This window comes from Ochotona curzoniae, unplaced genomic scaffold, assembly GCF_017591425.1.
Source record: "Ochotona curzoniae isolate NIBS_2020 unplaced genomic scaffold, NIBS_Ocur_1.0 patch56, whole genome shotgun sequence".
Classification (NCBI taxonomy): Eukaryota; Metazoa; Chordata; class Mammalia; order Lagomorpha; family Ochotonidae; genus Ochotona; species Ochotona curzoniae.
Window position 1 is genome coordinate 671,475 of NW_024467035.1, and position 24,659 is coordinate 696,133.

At 37.4% G+C, this 24,659-nt stretch overlaps 1 protein-coding gene across 4 annotated transcripts in view; it reads left to right on the forward strand.

The window, feature by feature from the left end:
* LOC121168093 (receptor tyrosine-protein kinase erbB-4) overlaps positions 1–24,659 on the forward strand; it is a 984,643-nt gene that overhangs the window by 660,846 nt on the left and 299,138 nt on the right. The gene's annotated exons all lie outside the window — the stretch shown is intronic.

The window sequence follows — 24,659 nt, forward strand, 5'->3', positions numbered from 1 at the left end:
GAAGTTAATTTGACACACATTTTGGTAAAATATTTTAAAACTAGAGTTTGTTTCAATGAAAGAAATACGAAATAATAGCTTTATTGTTAGCTGCTAAAGAAAATATGTGTATGAAAAGGTGTGTGCCCAGTAATCGATGATACCACTAATTTTTTTCTAAATTCATGGATTTTGTCATTTTCAAAATTCATAAAACATAAAAGAACATAATGCTCCCGTGGCTTACCTTTGTCCCTCAGCCATCCATAGTCAGCAATCCAATTGGTTATTGTGGTATATTCTTTGAAAGAAAATAGATGGGTACCTAAAGAAATGTGGATATGTCACCCTCAATTATTCTACTGAAATGTTAGTATGCTCAGCATGTTGTGCCACAGTTTCTTTGATTTTTTTTCAATGAAGATTTATGAATATGAATTATTTGTAGTATGAATTCCTAGACACAGAATTCATAGGATGATAAACAAGTGTATCTGCTATTCATTTGTAATGAGAATTGACTACCAGAGACTCAGTAGCCACTTGCGGTAAGGGAGTAACCCTCTGTGTACTCTAGGGGGGACCAACCTGGATCCATTAGTCATGGCTGGGCCTGGTGGACTGTTTCCAGTGACCTGAGCTATGTTTAACACTTTTGGGTCAAGCGAGTGGGGATACTCCACTTTTGGGTCAAACACTGTGGTGAGCTTTGGTGCTATTGCAGTGCTGGGGACTTGAGTCTTTACAGCAGCATTTCTTTATTTCCCTTCTTACCCTGGGCATTCTTCTCTTTATCTGACTCTGCTGGTCCTGTGAAACCTGCTTGCTTGCTGCCTGATCACGGTGTCCTGCATGTGAGCTTGGTTTTTATCCACGTCCAGGCTGCTTTCCACTTCACATAGAGCTCACTCGCCTGCAGCTGTTCTCCCACCCAGGTTGTGATAATTGTCCCTGCCAGCGGCGTGTCTGAATGCCTGTCTCTGTCTCCTGGAAGGAAGAATGCATTCTCAAAGTTTGGGACCTTTATAAAAGAGTTAAAGGGAAATAGTATTTCAGAGTAAATTTTAATTAACTGATTTAATGGAACTAATGTTTTAATGGCAGTAATGTTTTGACAGAGATTTTATGCAGAATTCTAAAGTAAGCTTGTATAACTAACTGCATTGGATTCATTCACCACACTGTTTGGAGACATGATTTCAGTATCAAAGAAGTTCATACGGTAGACAGTACTTGTAGACGATACAAAGATGACATTGATGTGCAAGCTTGCAAGAATTCTAGATCTCTGAAATAAAGAATAATTCTTGTAAGGCTGTGAGACAAGGGGACACACAACCATGGCAATCACTAAAGTGTTAGGACATCCACTAGTTAATTCATGGCAAAGAAATTGTGAGGTGTCAAACTTGAAATAGAATTTTTTACTCAGTAACTTTCTACTTACTTTATTTTATGAAGAGATCAAAGAGGCTTCCTGGAGGGCTACTCTTGGCAGCCACTTCGGTGGGATGGTGGAATCTAAGCCACACCCCCTTTCATTCCCCTGGGAACTGAGGGATTCAAGTTAGATACAGGGCAGTGGATGTGTTTGTGTTTGGGAAATGCTGGGGCAGGTCTCTTTTTTTCTGAGGGGTGGAGGGTTATATGAAGCCCTATGGCTGTGTTATTACTTTAGGACTTTGTCCAAACCCAAGCTGACCTCTCAGCACTATTTAGAGTTCTCTTTTATGTGCCTCTTGCAAGTATTTCCAAGGTTGATTGTAGAACTGAGCTGGCAAGGATGAACAAATCTGTGCCACCTTTTCCAAACCAGAAATCCTATATTGTCCTTTTACTAATATACTGTTAGTAAAGAAAACTACCCTGTTAATTTTGTCATGTGTCTCATCCTTTATGTGCTTTTGTAGAAAACAAATTTCAGTGTGAAGTTGCATATGTGTATGTTTTCACTTCAAGTTGGGTTGGAAATTCAACCTTTACCCCCATTTTATCTTAATGCAGTGATTTCTGCACTAAAAAAAATAGGAAAAAAATAAATGGATTTTCCTCAATTTGAATTGAAAGTTAAATTTCCCTTCAATTCATATGGTACTCACAGTTCTGAAAGTTTTAATTCATGCTGGCCCAAACTTGCAATGCCATGATTTCCACCAATGTTTCTTACTGTTTTATCAGACAGCTTTGAGGACAGTAGGTAGTTCTCCGAGAGCCACCCCCGTGGACAGATTCAGTTGCTGAACCTTGGTTCTCTGCAACGCTCCGCGCGTGGTTACTGGGCAGTGTTTTCAGCTGTGGGTGATTTTCACCTGGTGGGGATATTTGATAGTTTCTGAGCATTTTTGTTTATCACCAGATAGGGAAGAAACACTGGCAATAACAATACTGTGAAACATCCTGTGATGCAAGAGAGAACCTTTCCCACTCCCTCCATCCTCCCAATGAGGGACTTTTCGCTGCAAAATGTTAACAGTGTTAAGCATTGAGTAGATAATTGGTTAAGGCTGAACCAATCAGAGGTTTCCCTAGAAAAATTAGAATCGGGATCCAGGTAACGCTTTCATTACCTTAGAAACACGAACCTGAAGAGGTGTGAATCTAACTTAGGTTTCCATTTTTAAAGCATTTGTGTGAAGTAAGGTCATCAGGCACTCTGAAGAATCAGGCAGCTGTGCAGTTAGAGGGCAGGGGAGCAGTGTGGGCCCCAGGTCCAGTGCACTGCTCTCCTCCTGGACCTCCTCCACCTGCATTTGAATGGGATTTCATTGAATGGGATTTGTCACACAGGAGGATGGTAGGGTCTGCGACTGAGTTCACCCAGCCAGAGTTCACGTATCAAATCATCAGATTGAACATCTTTAAGTGTATCTAATTTTTAAGCCTATAAATTATCATCGCTTAAAATTGGGTTTCTGGTCACTGCCCTTATCATACTGAATTTCGCAAATCTAAAATCAGGGAACATGTATATGTATCTAACACTTGATTGCACACATATAAATTTGACGAAAATACATTTTAACGTTGAGCTTTAGAGTGTTTTTAAAATATTTTAAAATTCATTTTTACAGCAGTCCTGAAAGTTAAAGTGAAACGTTAGAAACCTTATTTTATGTTTTGAGGAAATTTGAGCTGAGAAAATGAACAAAGGATTTGTTAAACTAACTCAGTTTGTACCTCAGATTTTAACCTAATGGCTCCAAATCCCAAGACAATAGTGTTTCCTACATAGCACATGAAACTGTTTGATTGTAGAGGTTATTGGATATGACATTATCTGCACAACACAAATCCCAGTTAATTCCACTTCCTAACATGAGAAAATGACTTCGTTTTTCTAAATAATGGTTACCAATCTCCAAAATTGAGATAATAACTACACTTAACTTAGATGCCTTCTTTTGTTCTTGATGAAGCTCAATTCAGCAGTTCAGTTCAAATGCTTAAATACTTTGGTTATATAGTAATAATACCATACATTTTAACTGATATTATAATCAATTTCCAGAAGAGTTCATTCATTTTCAGCCTGAGATAATGAACACAGAGGTATCCAATGAACTCTCATGACACCTGCTGGCTGGAGAATGAGGAAGAGGCAACGTGCCCTTGACATTTGCTCTTGTATGCTCTCTCCTTGTCTGAGCTACTGAAAGATACTTGTTCATACTTAAAAGAGCTCAGAATCCTGTGACCAACTTTATTTAGGAATGAATCAAAGACCCGACTTTTAGAATTACAATCTTTTTATTAGAGAATGAGACCTTGAGAGATTCCATAATGTTACTAGATGTTCAAAGATGCCCTAGAGCTATGATATACATAATCAAAACCTGTTTATGTGCAACTTCCCAGGCTTCCCTTTAGATTTCTAATGGCTCTTTTATTAACTGAAATGCATTTATTACAGTTAGGCATCTTTTAAAGGCATTTACAGCTGAACCCAGACTCAACTTATTAAACATAAGAAAATATGCCATCGAAGTTTTCAACAATTTTGGGGTTTTTTGCTTTTGTTGACTGGCCTTGTAAAAGTTCACTTTAGTGTCTGAAAGACATAGTTTTACATTATTTAGAAAATATTTCTTTCCTTGGTGACTCAAATAGTTCCCCAGTGAGGGTTCTTCTGGAGGTATGCAACTTAATGATTTGCCATACATTTACTTCTATTTTGTGAATATTTTTCCTTTGAAACTTTCTCTGTGTTAGGGAAGCAAAGAAACATTAATAAAGAGCTGCCACCTCAGCAAAGTAGCTGCAGTTAAAATCTGTTTCTTGTGGCCATTGCTGTGGTGTATACTGGGGCTTCTACTTGAAGTGCTGGCATCATGTACAGGTGCAAATTCCAGTCCTGGTTGCTGTGGTTCCAAACCAGTTCCCTGCAAATGTGCCTGTGAAATCAATGAAGGATAGCCCAAATGCTCTGGGGAAGACTTCTGGCTTTGACCTAGCCTAGCCCCAGTCTTTGTGGTTATTTGGGGAGTGAGGCAGAATATGGAGGACCTCTCCCCACCCCCTCCTCCCCAACCGCATTCTATGTCTATAACTCTGCCATTCAAATAAAAGAAATAAATCTTAACATATGTTCTATTCACCTGACATTTTCCCAAGCTATGTTATGTTCATAAATATGCTTAAAGTGGAAGTGAGAAGTTATGGTGAAGACTAAGTTGGCTCCAGGCTAAAGAATCAGCTTGTGATAATGACTTATTTTTTAGGGTCAAAGAAAACAATGAATGTGGATAGCAGTTGAAAGCATCACTGAATTGAGATGTGGGAAAGCAAGGATGCCAGTCATAGCAAGGGTAAGCTGGATGGAGGTCTGCAGGAGGAAAAAGCTTTATGTGGTTATTTTTAAAGATTTATTTGTTTATTTGAATGTCAGAATTGCAGAGAGAGGGAGAAGGAGATACAGAGAGCGAGGGGAAGAGAGAGAGGGACAGAGAGATCGATTGTCAGGTTTCCGTCTTCTGGTTCACACTTCAGAAAGCCATAATACCCAGCACTGGGGCACTGGGCCAGGCTTGAGCCAAGAGCCATGAGCTTCATCTGGACTGCTATACGCATGCAAGAACCCGCTTTGCTTCGGTCATCTTTCAGTGCTTTCCACAGGTCACTAGCAGAAAGCTGGTTTGGAAGTTTGTCAACCAAGACTCGAACTGGCATTCATATGGCATGTCCTTGTCACAAGGCAACTGCTTCATCCGCCATACCACAGCACTAAGCAAAGGTTTTAAACATAATGAGAAGGCTTGGATTGTTCACAGATTTACTGAAATGGAAGGGTAATGTAAGTTCTTACTGTGGACTCACTATGTAAGCTTTCCAGACAGATACTTTAGTGTAATTTACTGACATTTTGCAACTTGTTTTCTTGGTAGTTTGGTTATCATAGTGGTTTTGATTGCATGTTCACTACTTTAAGCATATTACCGTTCCTCTGTATCATTAAAAATGTTCAGAGTGTACATTTGGGAACCAGAAGCTATTTTAAAAATGCTGTTCTAAAACATAAAACAAATTTATATAATTTTTAAAAAAATAATCTTAGGCAACCTAAAGGATTTTATAAATATTTATGTAAATAAATTGAACTTCTAGAATCTAACCAAGTGTTAGCTTTGTTTTATTCATGTATCTGATTTTCTGAAGTGATTTAAACTCATAGAAATCATTTTTGATGTTAGAGCATCCTGACCCAATAAACTTAACAAGAATAATTCTTTCACAGTTGCAAAAGGTCAAAATAGAACTTATGCTGGGATACTGAGAGCTGTATTACAGGTGCAGCAGTAACTCAGACTGGAAAGTACTCTTAAGCTCAGTTAAATTGTGGTTGCTTGGCTCCACACTGCAGCTTAAGTAAATTGATTCAGTGGATTAATGTAGTTATGTCAGGGGAGACAAACCTATCTGCTATGTGAAGTCTAAAGCTTATAGAAATATTATTTAACAGGCTTACTGGTTAAGAATGACAACTCTCTCTGTTCATAAGAGCTGACTCCTAAGGTCTGAGCTCTGTGGGTTGCGGTGCGAAAGAGCAAGCGCTCAGAAATAAATAATAATGATTAAAGGAACCATGTTATCTCTGTCCCTACAAGATATATGAAGCGCATTTATCTCATTTAAAATAGATACTGCATGTCCTTTTTTATCTTCCAGTGCAGTATCAGGGCAACTCTCCAGTCTCCTATTATCAGAAAGGTGGTGGTTTCAGTTCAGACATGCCTTTTGTCCTGCTATACCTGGTGTCATCTGCGTTTTGAGAGGAAAGGGGAAAGGCACATACCAGAACATCACACTGTGATTTTCCCATGTGCACACTTTGTGCATTGCAGTAGTTATGGCTTTCTACAGCTGCTTGATTACAGAATTAAAACTTCCTAAACTGACAATCGCTGTGATTACTCAGAACCCTCTTCAGTATTTTAAGTTGTATTACAGGTGACATTTTTTTTTGCTTGGATATTAAAGAATATAAGCATACTTAATTGTGTGTTAAAATTCATTTGTCTCCTAGAACAATATATTATATCACAAAAAAGCAAAAATCAGTGCTTTAATGAAATAAACAAATATAGCTGTGTCCATTTAAATGTCTACTAAATAATTAAAATGAAAAAAAACCTGAAAATAGAATTTACCATGTACTCTTACTAGAGTATTCTTTCTAGTCAGATGTTAGCAAAATCTTTTTTAAAAATAGAGTAAAATGAAATTAATATAAGATTTATTTCTGTTATTATTAATTGTAAATAGGGATATTGCTACAATAGTAAAACAAAACCTTGTTCCGAACAGTGCCTTAGGTTATGTACTGTTTCTATTGCAATCATTATGGAATATGTTAGAAAAAGAATTATTTAGCATTTTTCTCAGTAATTGATTATCCTTGGGCATGAAGAAAATTAACTTTCAAGAGTTGCAATAAATTATGCTTCACTTTAATAATGGAGGGAACCCCAAAACCTTAGCTTGGCTTACACATCTATTCATTCTCAAAGACAAACTCCAGAATATTTGGTTACATATTCTCTTTTGTCCCAAAATGTTTGTGGCACTGCTTTGAAGTGGAATTTTATAATCAAAGGAAATGATTGTATTTTTCCTCAAAATTTTGGCAACAATACTGTAACAGCTCCACGTTCAATTGCGAATTTTACATGGATTATCCAAAAGTTTCCTATGGGTTATAAAACCAGCATGGCAAATATGAAGGTTATAAACCAGTTATGCTCACAAACATGCCTACACATATAAATTTGCTAACACATAATTGTATTTACAAGTTCTGGAACAAAGGTTGTTCAAAAAGAAGATGCCGAGGTAGTAAATATCCAATTATAAGCAGAGAAGAGCAAGTGGGAACTAATGGGAAATGAGAAAGAGCTGAGCCAGCAGCCTCAATCAATCAGAATGGCAGTGAGCCTTTGCTCAAAGCCAATGTCTTTAATTAAAACCCTTGTATTTTACTAATAACTTTGCATGTCTATAAGCCCTCTTATTGATTTCAATTATTTACTTTGTTCCTCTTTAGGATTTATAGTTTCTAGAGCTATTGTAACATTATAATGGACTAATTACTTGTATACATTTAACATTTCAAGAAGTGGCCCCATAGATTACTTCCAGGAATTAAGACAGAAATCCCCCTGGTATGCTGTTCACTTAAACATAAGTTCATTGCATTCATTGTAACTTTATGACTTTTTTTTTAACATGTTAAAAGTACAAGAAGGTTTCCATTTTGACTGAAAGAGAAATATTTATTCGAAATGCTCTCTATACTACAGTTTAATGTGATGTAGAAAGTATTACATAATGCCATGCTGTGGGCTCAAGGGATACAAAGGAAGTATAGAAAATCATGTCTGTTCTCTGGGTATGCTTTGAGCACAGTGAAGGATGTTTATAACAATAAAAAAAAATATTGAGCCAAGGACATCAGGAGAATAAAGGTGTGGTCTAATTCAAAGCATCTCAAATTCTTCAAGATCCATTATCTGCCTAAGAGAACTGTTTAAAAATGTTTTTAATATGCATGAATCCTTGCATGATTTGAATATTTGTATATATTATATGGGTGCAAGAATGTAGATTACATGTATATGTATACACATACATTTATATGTATATATTTTCTATGGATGATGTAGACATAGATGCTGGTAGATTGACGGGAGTATAAACTGGAATGTAGTGGAAGGAGTTAATATAAGCAGCATTATCACAGAATGAATACTTAACGTTTGAAGAAGTAGAAAGAGATCATTGAGAAGAAATACCTGGAAGTGGTGTCATAAAATGATTTTGACATTCTGAAAGTTATGGTTTTTTTTTCTGATAAATAACTTTGTAAAAAAAAATCACTATTAAAATCATGTCTTTGATTATCTAAGAGAAATTTGGGAAATCATCTACATGTGACATACTTTTGATGAGCTAGACACCTATATTTAATCTCAGTTACTGGGAAGAAAAGAAGGCAAGTAAGATTTCATTCTTGAAAAACCAAACAATTATATACAATTCTCATGGTTAAGGAATTAAAGAATACATTAAAAAATATATCATCTTTATATCTGTTCCTTGCAGTAATCTGAGATATGTCGTATTATTTTTAGAATTGATCTGTTTGGGAGCTGGCATGGTGGCTCCACGGGCTAATTGCCCACTTCCAAACACCAGCATCCCATATGGGCTCTGGTTCTTTTCCCGGCTGCTGCACTTCCCTTTCAGTTCTCTGCCTGTGTCCTGGGAAAGCAGTGGAGGATGGCCCAACAGCTTGGGACCACATACCTGTAAGGGAGACCTGTAAGAAGTTCCTGGCTTCTACTTTTGGATTGGCTCAGCTCTAATTATTGTGGCTATTTGGGAGGGAGTAAGTGGCTGGAAGATCCTCTCTGTGTCTCTCCTCCTTGTAAATCTACTTTTTGAGTAAAATAATAAATCTTTTTGATAAGAGTTAATCTGGCTAGAGAATAAGTAAATGGTGTAAGGATCAAAGAGGATAAGAAGAAATGGTTGGAAGTAAAGGTGGTCCCATATAATCTGCTTAGCTAAAGCAAGTTAACCTGCATTTGGCTTCGGATCGGCATCGACCCGTTGCGCTCATGTTCGGAGAAGATATATCCGAATTAAAGAAGAAATGGTTGGATAATGGTCAATATCTCTTATGACAAGTTACATTTTTACTCATCATGTTAGAATAGATTTGAATTCCTTAAACATCACACATTGTAATAGTCCTTTCTCAAACCAATGTAAATTTTATGCAGCATGTAACCATCTGTAATGTTGTCCTTGCTTCTTCTCTCAACAACCATAGGAATTTACAAAAGAGGTAGTAATTAACTGGTTTATGAAACAAAATCCAAAAATAATTGAAAAAATACTTCTTAAATATTACCACATCATTGGAAACAGAAACTTGGGCCTTATCTAAAATCATTTTTTCCCATAACTTTTGGCTTTTGGTATATTGGTGTTGATACAGCATTATAGCAATAGTATCTTTGAGTTTGTTCCAATTTTACTGTTTCTTGAATTTGACTAATTTTTTTATTCAGGATGATTATTTTCTTTTATAAAAGTGTTAGGTATGTCTCTAAGATGTGTCATTTCATTGAGTAGAGCACAGAGGAAACCCGGGAAAGAAAACAAAAAAAACCTCCAACACTCGTAGCAGGTGCAAGTAACATAATTTAAAATCATCTAAGATATTTTTCCACAGGCTGCTAGATTCCCTAAACACGAGTGCTGTGTAAGTGCTTGGCTATAATATTAGACCACGACACAGGGGAAAACTTAAATTAATGGGGAATTGCTACTTTCTAAAATGAAAACACTCACACTATGCAAATATCAGTTCTAAAATTAAGCTATATTTAACCATCTTCAGTCAATTCTTCATGAGTTCTTTTAAAATGAATGCAGTCTAAAATACTTCTGGAAAATATATTTAATAAATGCTCAGGAATTTAATAAGAACTATGTAGAACACTTTTCTCCATCAACTAGTAAGAATTAAAAAGTAGTCACTGCTGAAACAGTTCGAAACTGGCTCCTTAGGGATTTGATTTATGGAATATAATAGAAAGTCTAGATATAAAAGCAAAGGTTTCAATTTTTTTTGAAAATGACAATGCACAGATTATTCAGTGAGTACTATAAAGAACAACTGTGTCCACACAGAATAAGATTAGATCCCTGCCATAAAACAAAAGACATAAGATGAATGTGATTCAAACATTTAAAACCATAGTATATAGACATTTTTTTAAAAATTTATTTTATGTTTATTGCAAAGTCAGACATACTGAGAGGAGGAGAGAAAGATCTTCTGTCGTTGATTCACTCTTCAAGCGGCCACAATGGCCGGAGCTGAGCTGAGCCAAAGCCAGGAGCCCTTTCTAGACCTTCCATGTGGATACAGGATCCCAAGGCGTTGAGCCATCCTCAACTGCTTTTCCGGGCCACAGCAGGGAGCTGGATAGGAATCTGGGCCTCTGGGACACAAACTGGCGCTCATATGGGATCCTGGTGCATGCAAGGTGAGGACTTTAGCCATTAGGCTACTGTGGTGGATCCTGATTGTAGATTTTTTTAAAAAAGAAGAATTAATTGAAAGAGTTACAAAGCAAGAGAGGGAGATAGAGAAAGACAAAGAGTGATTTTCAGTCTGTTGGTTCTTTTCCAAATGGCTGCAGAGCTGGGTAGGTCCAAAGCAGCCCCTTCTGGGTCTTGCATGTAGGTGCAGGAGCCCAAGTAGAACACGGGATTGAATTGGTGCCCATGGGGGATGCTAGTGGCAAAAGGTGGAAAATTAGCCTGCCCCAACATAAACTATAGATTATAATGTGTTGTAGACTAATGCTTTTGTAAGCATGATGACCAGAACTGCTAGATAAAATAGAAAGGGAAATTATCATATGATGAAGATTTTTTAAAAGAAAAACAAAAAATGAGCATTTTAGCTACATTAGAGTAATTTACATTTTAAAGTATTTAGCAATAATAAGCATTTAAGTTGGAAATTCACCTAGGAAATCCTACAAAACTACTCATCTTTACTTATAATAAAAGATACATGATTACTAAAAACCAAACTTATACAGATAACTCCTGGCTGGGCTTAATGTGCAGGGCAAGAACAATGATTTGTAGTAGATTAAAACAGGTAAATATCACTATGTGGACAAGTTGATTTTATGTGTCAGAAGATTTGAAATTCACATTTTCTTGAATCAGGAAACTTATTATGTCTACCATCTATAATGTTATTATACATGCATAATACACATAAAACCTTAATAAGGTACAGTGGTACTTATTTCAGTAATAAATGTAAATGGTACAAATTTCTTAGAAGATTAGAGTATAACCATATAATAATGTAATGTAAAATTTCAAAAAATAATAACTGTCTTTGGATTTCCACTGAAAGACGTCGATGGAACCCTCACATTGATTATCCTAATTTCATAGTTTATTTTTATTCATTCTATTCATTTGGAGTTGAGAGCAACAGTGAAAAAGCATGAGTAAGACAAAGAAGGAGATATCTTCCGGCTGCTGGTTCACTCCCCCAATACTCACAGCAGTATTTGTGAGATCACACTTGAACCAGGACCAAGGAACTCCACCCTGAGGCAGTTCTGCAGATGGATGACAGAGGCCAGGGTACCTGAGTTAGCATCTGCTGCCTCCCATGTGTGCTGGCAGGAAACTGGATCAGAGAGCAGAGATAGGAGTCTGTCCCAGACAGTGCATGTTCCAAACCGTGGTTTGATCCCTGCACTACAATCCCTCCCCTCATCTACACTTTGTTTATGCTTTCAACCTGTTCGTTGCAACTTACTATTAGCTTACAAAATCAGTTTAGTGCCCTGATCAGTGTTAATATTTTTGCTGAAATAAAATAGGTTTGAATAAGTAAATCAGATTAAAATAGGAAACACAATATCAAAACGCTTTGCAGGGTGCTCGCTTCGGCAGCACGTATACTAAAATGCTTTGCAAAGAAATTAAGGATTATATTATTCCTCAAAAAATACCATGTATATGTGTCCTCAGCTGAATGATGTAGTATTTTTCCTATATAATTTGGAATATTTTTTAAAGATTCATTTTTTTTTTTATCGGAAAGGCGGATATACAGAAAGGAGAGACAGAGAGGAAGATCTTCCATCCGATGATTCACTCCCCAAGTGAGAGCAACGGCCAATGCTATGCCGGTCCGAAGCCAGGAGCCTCTTCTGGGTCTCCCACACGGGTGCAGGGACCCAAAGCTTTGGGCCATCCTCGACTGCTTTCCCGGGCCACAGGCAGGGAGCTGGATGGGAAGTGGAGCTGCTGGGATTAGAACCGGCGCCCATATGGGATCCCGGGCGTGCAAGGCGAGGACCTTAACCACTGTGCCATCGCGCCGGGATATAATTTGGGTTTTTTAAAAAATACTTTTTATTTGAAAGATTAAAGAGAAGGAGACGGAGAGGTATATGCTGGTACACTGCCCATATGTTCGCAATGAGCAGGGAGGGGTCAGGCAGAAGCCGGTCGCCTCCTGTGGGTCTCCAACATGAGAGGGAAGGGCTCAAACTCTTGAATCACCTTCCACTGCTTTTCTCAGGCCATTTACTGGGACATGAACTGGTAGCCATGTGGGATTCCAACATTATAGGGTATCATTGTGGTCTAGGTTAGGGGCTAATATTTATTTGCTAGGTTCTTGCCTCTTACTAAGTATTTTATGTACTGGCACTGGTACTGCTTAGAAAGTTGGAAGGTTTTTTTCAGAAGGTGAAGAATAGAGACACTCCTGAGCTATGACCATCGCAAAAGTGACCCAGCCAGCAGAATAGTGTAAGAGAAAGACAATTCTACTGTCCGTCCTCTATAACCATGGGGAGAGAAGAGATCAAGTCCATCTGTAGGATGGATTCTTGAGGGGCTTGAAAGGGGAGCAGCTATGTGACACCGCCCACCTCAGATCCCCGTTAATGGAAGGTATCCCCTGGAAAGGACACATTTGCTTCACAGATGAGCAGATAGGATTTCATATGTGGGAAAAGTGTGGCTTCAAAGCACAGCTAGCTGCTGACCTAAGTCCAGATCATGGTGGCTATGCCGTAATACCAGCCCTGGCAAGTTGGACTTTCAATTGAAGTCTGAAAAATAATATAGACATTCATCATTTAAAACAATAGGAATATATGATTGGCTCTTTAAATACAGTTATCCCAAACAAGTTCAATTATAGAAAAAGCAATATTTTGAAAAATTGTTTATAAAAGCCTGTTTGTGGCACATGTAACATTTTTAAGCAAATCCCCTTTAAACATCATCATTTTTGAGATTAAAAATCTCAGCCAAGGTTAAGCATTGACTGGCTCTGCGGACCTAAAATTTCTTCTCCATAAACATTATGTAGGGGAATCCATGATACCCAAGGATATTTCAGAATGTGCAAGAAAAATAGAATTTTAAAAATGTATAGATAGATAGATAGGTAGATAGATAGAGTCTTATTACATGACTTTCAGGAATTTTATACCATATTGAACTTATCTTTTAAGCCCAGTTTTCTACACATATTTTATTGTATCCAGAATAATATGAAATCTACAGCTTCAACCACAAATTTGAAACATATTTGAGTAATGTTTTCATTTTCATTCTCATCACTCACAATTGTGTTAGAATGGCTTCAAAATTATTTTCGGAGGCATGAAACAAATGTGCGAATATTTTTCTTTTTCAATGTTTGAAATATTTTCTGGGGCTGTCTTTCCTCCCCACTTCCATTCCCATCAGCTCTTACACATTATTTGTGGTGCTTAATGTAAATCTGTCAGTGAAGTCACATAGGGATCAAGTTTGAGCCAATTTGGATAATAGCTTACTTTGCCACTTTGGACAAGCAAAGGACGTTGTTTTTTCCCAGTTTTGGGGTGGTTGGTTTATTTTCCTACAAGGTTAAGTGTGTACATACATTCACTGTGTTCAAAATGGTAACCATCAGCTTTCCTACATTTCTGGGTTTGTGACAAGACTATAATGATTATTCTAACTTTCTAGAATTTTGGGTGCCCTATCTCCAACACATCAATTATGGGTGGGCTGTAAGATGCAGCCTGCAGTTCTAATGCAAAAATGCATCTTAAAAGAAATGTTATTTGTGGTATTCTTCTAATGATGCAAACTCTTTTTGTCCTGAAACCAGTATCTATACTCTGAAGAAAATTTGTAAAATTGTTTTCTTTCAAGAATGTTGTGATAGTAAATGGGCTAGCTCAATATTATTTTTTGAATCATTCACAAGCATTGGAGATGCTAATAGCCTTTTAGTAAGGGAGATTTTCCTGGTGGCAAAAAATGTAGTTGAAAATCAACTTCAAAGTCTCTTGGTGTCTACAAAATAAGTTGAATGAAACTTCATCAAGTAAGTGAATAAAACAACAAATGGTAGAGTGATTTAAACAAGACCTCTTTTCTTTGACACAACAAACAATTTCAACATAAAGCAACTGGTGTGCTGTCAGGGGTTCATCCGGGACAAGGGTCAAACCTCATTAGTGACTCCCAAACTACAGGCAAAGTTTCACTAAGTGACTTTAAGTTACGACTTCAGTAAGGATTGTACATGTATTTGCATCCAATTCTCAGCTGAGCTGCATTGCATTAATGCATCTAGGCGGGCATCGCAGCGTGATGGATAAAGCAGCCACCTGAGACACCAATATTCTATATGGATGCCAGTTGAAATTCCATTTGCTCCATTTTTGATCCAGCTCCCTGCTAATAGTCTTGTAAATGCAGTGGAAGAATTTGGACCCGTAATACCCAGGTAGAAGCCTTGTCAAAAGCTTGTGGTTCCTGGCATGGGCCTGGCCCCGAGCTGGCCATTTGGGGAGTGAATCAGTTAAAAAAATCTCTCTTCTCTCGTCTCTCCCTCTATCTCTTGGTAACTCGGGCTTTCAAATAAATATTTTTACAATGCACTTAGGAATATCAGTCATGTCCCCTTAAGAGTACAGAATGTCTTGATTCATTCATGCGAGACTACCTTGTAATTAAGGATAAAAGAAAACAAGTTAACTTTTCTCCCATGCTATGAAAATTGGAATATTGGAATTCTCATTTGGGAGACCCAGCATTTACTTCACAATTCCACATTGCTGGAGTTCAGTGTTTAAAACCATAAATATCACTACCAACAGCCTTTCTCCATATGTTTGAACTTGTGACATTGGTTAAAATAATTGAAAAATCTTTAAAGTTCAAAGTTTCTTCCCTTACCAAAGCAAGCTACCAGATTATGAACTCTGACTCTGCACAGCAGTAATTCTGTTCCTAATTAGTCAGATTGGGAATAAAATAGAAATACCATTCCAGTTGATAAGTATGCTCTTAACTCTGATTTTCGTTTTGAAGGCTTTGACCCTGTTGGAGGAATCTTTCACTAAGGAGGAGAGTATCGTAGAGCAGTAATTTCAGATTATTGACATATAAAATGTACTTGTGAAAAACACAGGGCCTCCAATTTAAACTAAGGACTTAAAATAAATAAATTTTCAGCAGGGGACATTTTGGCACAACGAATCAGAACCCCACTTGAGTTGCTCTCATTCAATATCAGATGACCTGGTTCAAGCTCCAACCTGAATCTGGCTTCTTAGCAGTGGGATTCTGGAAGATAGCAGTGGAATCCCTGCAACCATGTGAGAGACCTGGTTGGAATGCTGAACCTTTAGCTTCAATCTGACCCAGGCTTGGCTGGTTGTGGGCATTTGAGGGATAAACCAGAGAACAATATCCAACTACATTCTGTTGAGAGAATGCATGCTGTGTTAGTTTTGTAAACTCTGATTTTCTACCCATTTCAGCATGCTCTATAAGTAATATTTGTTCCATTTATTGTGTATCCTGCTTATGGTCATTTTCTACAAGTATGTCACATAACTTAAAGTGTTCAATTTTTTGTCACAATTTCACCACTGGTAGGAACACATATTGGATTCTAAAGCAAGAGAATGTATTTGAAGAACAATTCTGTAAGCCCCGTCTTTAATGAAATGGAAGTCTAAAGCTTTTAGAGGAGATTTTCCCTTAAAATACTGACAACTAAGGACACAGGAAGTCCATTCAGTAGCTCATTGCAGTGTTTTTATCACTCACACAGCTAATAAATCCTGCTTCGCGTCCAACACCATTCACCTCCTCTTTAACCCAGGCATTTTTCTTGTTGATCAAACTTCCAGGTATATAGCTGAAAACAGCATGGCACGAAAGCAGTTCTGTTGAAGTACTGTTTAATAGAGATGATGTGGCTCATGAACAAAATTTATTAAAACTTTGTCAATAGCAATAGAGATAGCATAAACAATATAGGACTGAAAATAATTTAATGCTAATTGAAATAAAAGAATAAAATATGAGTTAAAATATGCTTATCCACAACCTGGGGTTAGCCAGGGCTGACCTGCCACACAGACAACTACTGTGTGAAATAAGGGAATGCCTTTATGATGCTTGCTCTCTCTCTTCTTTACTTCAAGTGTTTGCCTCTAGATTCAGTTCATTCTCCTCTCAAAGCTTTTTATCTGCTTGCATATCGATTTCTGTTTGATTTCCTAGTTAATGAGAGAACGCTTAACAACACAGTTAGGAAATTAAAGCAAAAGATCAGCATGATTAAGTTTTGGACAAAGAATAACCTGGAGATGAAGTCGAGTTGCATGACTTAGAGATTTTTTCCAATTCTAACTGGATAGAACAATGGTTCTCAACTCCACAATTTGAACTGGAACTGAGTGAGAACTTATTGTACTCAGCAAAGCTCCCATGCATTTCCTGTGGCTTTGATTTATTCAGGATTAGGTGTCATACAGGCATTGTGTTTTCTAAAACTTACAGTGTATCTTGTACTTAAAAGGGGGTCTGTAACCTAAAACCTGGGAACTTAGGAAAACAGAGACTCTTGAGCCCCATGAATCCAAATATTCATTTACACATCATTTACACATTGATTCTTGAAAGGCCCTGTTTGTGATCTCAAGCAGTGTGAGATCAGAGCCCCTGAGTACAGGAAGCGAAGAGAATCAGAATCTGCACCTGGTACAGTGAGAAGCCATTACTGGCATCCTATGACAGTGTGTCTGGTCTGAGTCCTGGCTCACCTTCTAATTCCAGCTTTCTGCCCACTGCACGTGATGTAGTCCAAGTACATGGATCCCTGTCACCCATATGGAAGATTTAGATTGAGTTTCCTATTCCTAGCTTTAGACTGAAAAAGCCATAACTGTTGTGGATACTCCGCGAGTGAGTCAGAGGATGGAAGATCTTTGCCTGTCTTCCTGCCTCTGAGACCAGCATCCCATATTGGAGTGCCAGATAAAAACCTGGTTGCTTTACTTCCAGTTGACTCCTTGTTCATGTGCCTGGGAAAGGAGTGGAATGTGGGCCCACATGCTGGGATTCTTGCTGTCTATGTGCCCTGCCACACTTGGGATACCTGAATGGAATTTCTAGTTTGTGGCTGCAGCCTTACACAGCCCTGGCTATTGTGACCATTTGAGGAGTTGATCAAATGGCCTGTTTTTCCCTCTCTCTCTCGCTTTTTCAAATGAATGAATGAATACATAAACAATTCCTCTTGAAGAAGCAAACAGGGAGAGAAAATAGTGGAGATAAGGAAGAGCCAGTGAACGATAGAAGAAAAGAAGTGCCGTGGAGTAAAATGAGTAGATAAAGTGCTTAAAAAGATTTTAAATGGACAATGTTTATTTAAATTTGAGATCTTTCGTTTAACTATAACATTCTTTTGCTACTCATGATTATCCGTGTGAATATTTTAAATATTTACAAAATAAATTTTAAATAGATACATCCAATAGTACGCACTTATTGGGGTACCATATGATATTTTAATCCACATATACATTGTGCTAATTTCTTTAAGATTTTAAAAAATTTTTCATTGAAAATCAGATTTAAAGAGAAGGCGAGAGAGAGAGACAGGCAGAAAAATCTTCTGTCCATTGGTTCATTCTCCAAGTGTCTGCAATGGCTGGAGCTGAGCTAATCCAAAGTGAGGAGCCAGGAGACACTAGCCACGAGCCAGGACCAGGGGAATCTTTCGGATCTCCCACAAGGGTACAAGGACCCAAGGTTTTAAGCCATCTGCAGCTGTTTTCTCAGGCCCAAGCAAAAAGCTGGATGGGACGTGTGCAGCCAGGATATGAATCGGTACCCATATGGGATCCTAGCAGATGCAAGGTGAGGACTTTAGCTACTAGACTATCGTGCCAAGCCCACATTGTGGTATTTTCAATTTGAATAAGCATATCTGTCAGTTCAAACATATAACTTTTTTGTTGTGATAACATTCCAACATATTTCAATCTTTTTAAAAGAAAAAAAATACTATATTAAACTAACTGTAGTCACCGTGCTGTGCATGAGAACCCAAGGATGATTTGCTTCTAAGTATAACTTTTAGTATTCTTTATAAAATCTTTTCCTCTCTCTTCCTTCCTTCCCTAGTTCAGCTTCTTTTGGGTTGCACCTGGGAATGAACTCAATGGGTACTTGTCCTTCTAAATTTGGTTTAATTCACTTAACATTGTGAACTCCACTTCCAGCTATCCAACATTAAATGCTGCATGAGTAAATCACCGTATTTTCAAGTAATCTTGTCTTTAAGAAGTAACTTTAATCATGATATTATACAAGAAATAAGACATTGGTTTTATTAACGGACTACTGATAACATTAGGTACAAATAGTTTAATTTTGGAAGTGATACATATTCTCTCAACAGTACGTTCTTACCATGTTTGATTCCTTGAGACTCACCCATCTCATTCTCAGATATATTTTGAATGCCCTCCCTATCCAAATCACTCACTTTAATATCCTGTCCAGTTTAAATTTCAGGTTATAATTTTATATTAAAAATGCTATTTAATAGTGCATCACCAAATAATCTGGTTAGATTTTGAACAAAATATTTTTAATGCACCCAGTGAAGCGGTTTAGGAGGGGTTCTGAACACAGGGAAATATTCCAATGAAATATTCAAGCAAGGATGGAAATTAATAAAAACCAAAGCAATTATAAGTTAATGTTGCTTTGGAGACTGAATTATCTCATTGATTTCAAAAACTTTTGTTTCAGCATTATAATAAAAAATGAGTGCAATTTGATGTGTTCATGCTAAGTAAGTAATGCCTATTAATCAGCAGCTGCTATTAAGCAGATTCATTTGGTAGGCTCCTCCACTTGTCCTGCATCTTTGATGTGTGCATAGAAATATTTTCCTTGTAAAAACAAGTGTTACATAACAATGTATAGAAATGTTTCCTCAGCCTCTGGCATCACTGTTTGAAGATTAAGCTAATTCTCTTCTTTCTGCTTACTTGTGATGTGTCACTCACTTTCAATTGCATTAATGCTTAGAGAATTTTCATTTGAAATTAGTATATGTGAAGATCTTGCTCATGAAATGTGCTCTTTTAAATGACATACTTAGCTTCCCTTAAAAACACACACACAGGGCCCGGCGGGGTAGCACAAGTGGTTAAGGTCCTCGCCTTGCACGCCCCGGATCCCATGTGGGCACCAGTTCTATCCCGGCAGCCCCGCTTCCCTTCCAGCTCCCTGCCTGTGGCCTTGGAAAGCAGTCCAGGAAGGTCCCATGGCGTTGGGACCCGGAAGAGGCTCCTGGCTTAGGACCGGCATAGCATCAGCCGTTGTGCTCACTTGGGGAGTGAATCATGGGGCAGAAGATCTTCCTCTCTGTATATCCGCCTTTCCAATAAAAAATAATAAAAATAAATCTTTAAAAGAACACACACACACACACAATTATAGACTGGGAATAAAACTGGATAATTTTTTTTTAACATCTTAAATTAAAGTTTTAAAAGACATTTATGTTATACTTTAGAAAAGTGTTTGTTTTCTGGACAGAATAACATGATTATATCCAACTGAAAGATGTTTTCATATTTGAACATCTTGTGTGATGTAAGAATCTCACCAAAATATTCCATGCACAAGAAACCAAGTGAAAATAGGGACTCATGAGAAAATTAACAGCATTATTTGAGAGCTTTTCCACATAGTAACAAATGCTAATAATAATTTCAAGCTAATTGAGCTGAGGTCAAAGATCCAAGCAAAAAAATTGAACTATTCTGCCATAGTGTGGGAGAAATTATTAAAAAGAAAAATCAAAGTTGATTCAGCACATGTAAATAATTTAAAGTATCTATTTTAAGTCTTACAGTATAATTTTGAATTTAAATTTGTAAACTTGGATTAGATTATAAATTTGTTTTCATATTTCAATAATATACTCAATCCAATTATTTTGATGTGACTACTTAAAAATAATTTAAAAGTAAAGCAGGGATAATTATCTTAATAAATATTTTTAAATTAGTATCCACATTTGGCACAAAAGACCAAAATAATTCAAGAAAAATCTGATTTGGTACCTTAAGTCATCATAGAATTAAAAATAGATTTCAGCACTAGATGTGAGTATCTAGGACTAAAATATGATGTGACTTGCAGGGTACCATTGTTGACTCAACTCCATATTATTAATTTACAGGTTAGCAATGCCTGTCAACTATAAGCAAATTAATAGACTGTCCTATGATAATGCTTATTTCAAAACTAGTAGCTTGTTTATTCAACATACATCTTCTATTTTAATTAGTGACTGCATCTAAAGAGATTTACTGAATCTGGAAGTGAAGAATTATATTTGAATCTATTCTTTATAAAACTGTTTATTGAAAGCATTTTCTTTGTGTGGAATAAATCACTAAATAAGCATATAAATAAATATACCACAAGCATAAAAGGAAGGAATATCAATGTGGATACAGTATATGACTATGTAAAGACAGTGGGCAGTTGTAATTTGTTTTAACTTTATGTTATATAAATAAAAATAAAATTTTTGAATGCCAAGACAATGGAATAAGCAAATTAACTGAAAATTTAGTATAAAAATTGCAAAATTTGTTTGCTGGGGGCCAGTTTGTCACCAAAAGAAGGGAAGGAGTGACAAGGACAGTGAGAGAAGGAGTTCTATCAGAAGTCACTTCTTTGGGAAGCAATCATTGAGACAGTGACATGGGGTCAAAGACAAAGTGTGTGGGGAGGTTAAACTGATTGATTATATAAAAGCTTGTGCTATAAAATTTGTTGGATAATTTTTTCTTTGGTTTGTGTACTCTAAGTGGAATTTCTTCCCCCAGAATATGAGCTTATTATAAGAGGTATAATAAGACCTTGGTTTTTGTATGGTTGTAGTATGCTCCTCTCCAAAAGAAGAATATGTTAAATGCTTAAACATTATAAAGTATTTGAAGAGTGTTATCGTCACTTTCAATGGAAAAAAAAATGGGGTTGGGGCTGGTGTGTGAGTGTTGTGAACTAATTCATCCTCTGTGACGCCAGCATTCCATATGGACTCCCTTCTAGCTCCCTCATTATGGAATGGGAAAGCACTGAACATGATGGCTCAAGACCTTGGGACAATGTACCAATATGGGAGACCTGGAGTTGCTTCTTGGCTTCCAGTTGGCTCAGCGTAGGCTGTTGCTACCATTTGGGGAGTGAACCAGCAGATGGAAGATATCTCTGTCTCACCTTTTCTCTGTACATCTGCCTTTCTAATAAAAATCTTAAAAATCATTAAACAGTGGAGAGAATCAAGATGGCAGAATAGGATAAGGACATGTTTAAATGGACAGAGAAACATTTAATCAGGATGAAGCAGAGAGGACACATTCCAGGAAATAAGAGAAGATAAAACAACAGCAGAGGGGTACCTGAAGACTGACAGACACAGGAAAGCAACAGACACAATGGTGTGGTACTTCAGTGGCATTCAGCTAATGGCAATCTGAACTCCACCAGCAGCCAGAACTCCACCAGCAACCAGGTGGAAAGGGACTTTCACTGGGAGTGTGGGAGGTGAACCCAGACAAAGAACTGTCCATCCTGCTAGACTGTTTGATTTGACCAGGAACAGAGAATGGCAGATCCCAGATGGGCAGTGCAAGAACAGGGTGGATTTCACAGCCCAGTCAGCCCCCTAGAGCTGAATTGGGTGCCATTTTGCGTAAGGAGGCAAAGGCAAGGGAAAGAACTGAGCATATGCTGAGCTGGGAGTGAACTCATTTCTGACTCAGTGAACTGCATCAATGTGGCATTCTACAGGTTCCACCCAAGCAGGTCTGAGTAGCCCTCAGACCTGATGGCAAGCAGGTTAAGAACTCTAGTAGAGGCACATCAGGTGCCATTTTATACAGTATAGCAAAAGTTTAGGACTGCTGGGGACAACAGTGAGCTGCGCGAGTGCTGAGCTCATGAGAACTCACTGAATTTTGTGGATTGCACTGGTCCCACATGGAAAATATTACCGGCTGTGGCATCATATGGGTCAAAATTGGTCCCTGTGGCACAAGTCCTAACAGCCAACAGGTTACAGCAAGATCAACACCACCAACAATATAGCTCTATAAGATACCTGGTGTCCCTCTAATAGTGGGACCTGCTCCAACCGAAAATGGGAGAAAGGCTGCAGAGGCAGCATTGCAAACTCAGTGTGATAAAACAGGAGGTGGAGAGTGTTGAGCCAGGAGCTGGGGCTTTGAATATGATGGTGGGGATCTAACATAAGAAAGAGACCTAAAACTCGCTGGAGGGAGTGGCACAATTGACTGCAAACAAAGAGCTGTGTACCAACTGCAATAAGTAAAATCGAACTGTAGACCTGTGGGTGACACAGCTTAGAAACCTGCCCCAAGGAGAAGAATCTGATAACTAGAAGTACAATGACCAAGAGCAAAAGAAAAGACAAAGGCACAATGAGTATTACTGAAGACTCCCCTACAAAGGAGCAAAACCCTATGCCAACCTCAGAGTTAACTGAGGAAGACATCGAGAAAATGGGGGACACAGAATTCAGAAAATTCATTATAAAGCTTCTGATCAACAATGAGAAGCACATACAAAAGTTCAAAGAATTTAAAGAATATGTTACACAAGCAATAGCAGCAATAAAGCAAATCAAGGCTGATATATCAAAAATTAAGGACATAGTAGAGCAAATTAAAAGTCCAATGGAAAGTCTCCAAAATAGAATGAAGCAAGCAGAAGAAAGAATCTCAGAATTGGAAGATATTTTCTGTCACCAGGGAGGAAGCAAACAAAAAAGCGGAAGCAGAGCTGGATCGGGCCAAAAAAAGTATTCAAGAATTGAAAGATACTATTAAGAGGCCTAATATAAGAGTTTTGGGAGACCCAGAAGGTACAGAAAGAGAACTGGTTTTACAAATATATTTAATGAAATAATAAGGGAAAATTTCCCTAATCTAGAGAAAGAATTGGGAAACAAGATCCAGGAGGGGCATAGAACTCCCAACAGGCTTGATCAAAAGCGATCTTCACCCAGACACATGATCATCAAGCTCTCTTCAATCAAACATAACAAAAAGATCCTTAAATGTGCATATGAAAAAAAAAATCAACTGACATATATAAAAGAATGCCAATTAAACTCACAGGAGACCTCTCACAGGAAATTCTACAGGCCAGAAGAGAATGGAGTAACATATTCCAGATTCTAAAAGAAAAAGCTTGTCAGCCCAGGATAACATATCCAGCAAAGCTTTCTTTTGTCTTTGAAAATGAAATAAAATTCTTCAGCAGTCAAGAAAAGTTAAAAGCATTTATCTCTTCCAAACCTGCCCTACAAATGATACTTCAAGATGTTTTCTTGACAGAAAAGAGGAATAGCACCCACCAAAACCAAAGGCAAATGGGAAGAACATCCCAGTAAAATGACAACAGGAGACTAAATCAATGAACAACCCATTCCTAAAATGACAGGACCAAATTACCACCCATACATATTAATCCTGAATGTAAATGGTTTAAGCTCAATCAAATGTCATAGATTAGTAGACTGGATTAAAAAGCAAAACCCATCTATTTATTCTCTAGAAGAGACACATTTCACAGCAAACATCAGTAGAAACTATATCTCATGGATTTTGATGTTTTTGTTTTCTGTTAGTTTCATCTCTTTAAAATAATTTCTTCTGATTAAATTATTCAGTGACTCATAGATCATACAGTAGCATCATTTTCTTCAAGAAGGTTCTAGATTTTCTTTTTCATTTCTTCAGTGACACATTAGTCATTTAGTACCACTAGTAACATGTTATTTAACTTCATGGCATTGTAAATTTCTATTTTTTTTTCTATTGTTGATTTTGTATTGTGGCTTTTCATTTGAGGGGATGTACGGTAACTTTGAAATGGAAGCTAACATATCCAGTTGTGAGGATACAATGCAGTATGCATCTGTACTTGCAGACAAAGATGGACTTACAATGAAACTGTTTACTCTGTCTTGATAATAGGATGCTGGACTCTCTGCCATTGTCCATGCCTGCAATGATGGACATATGACTGTGTTTGAAGAACTATACTTTAGTAATGACATAGAGGAACTAGGTGGTGGGAGGGTGAATTGTGGAAGAGATAAGGAAAATCCCAGAAGCTTATGGAACTGTATCATAAAATGATAATAATAATAAATTTTTAAAAAGCAAAGAAAAAAATAAAGAAGTTTAGTGCGGCAAACA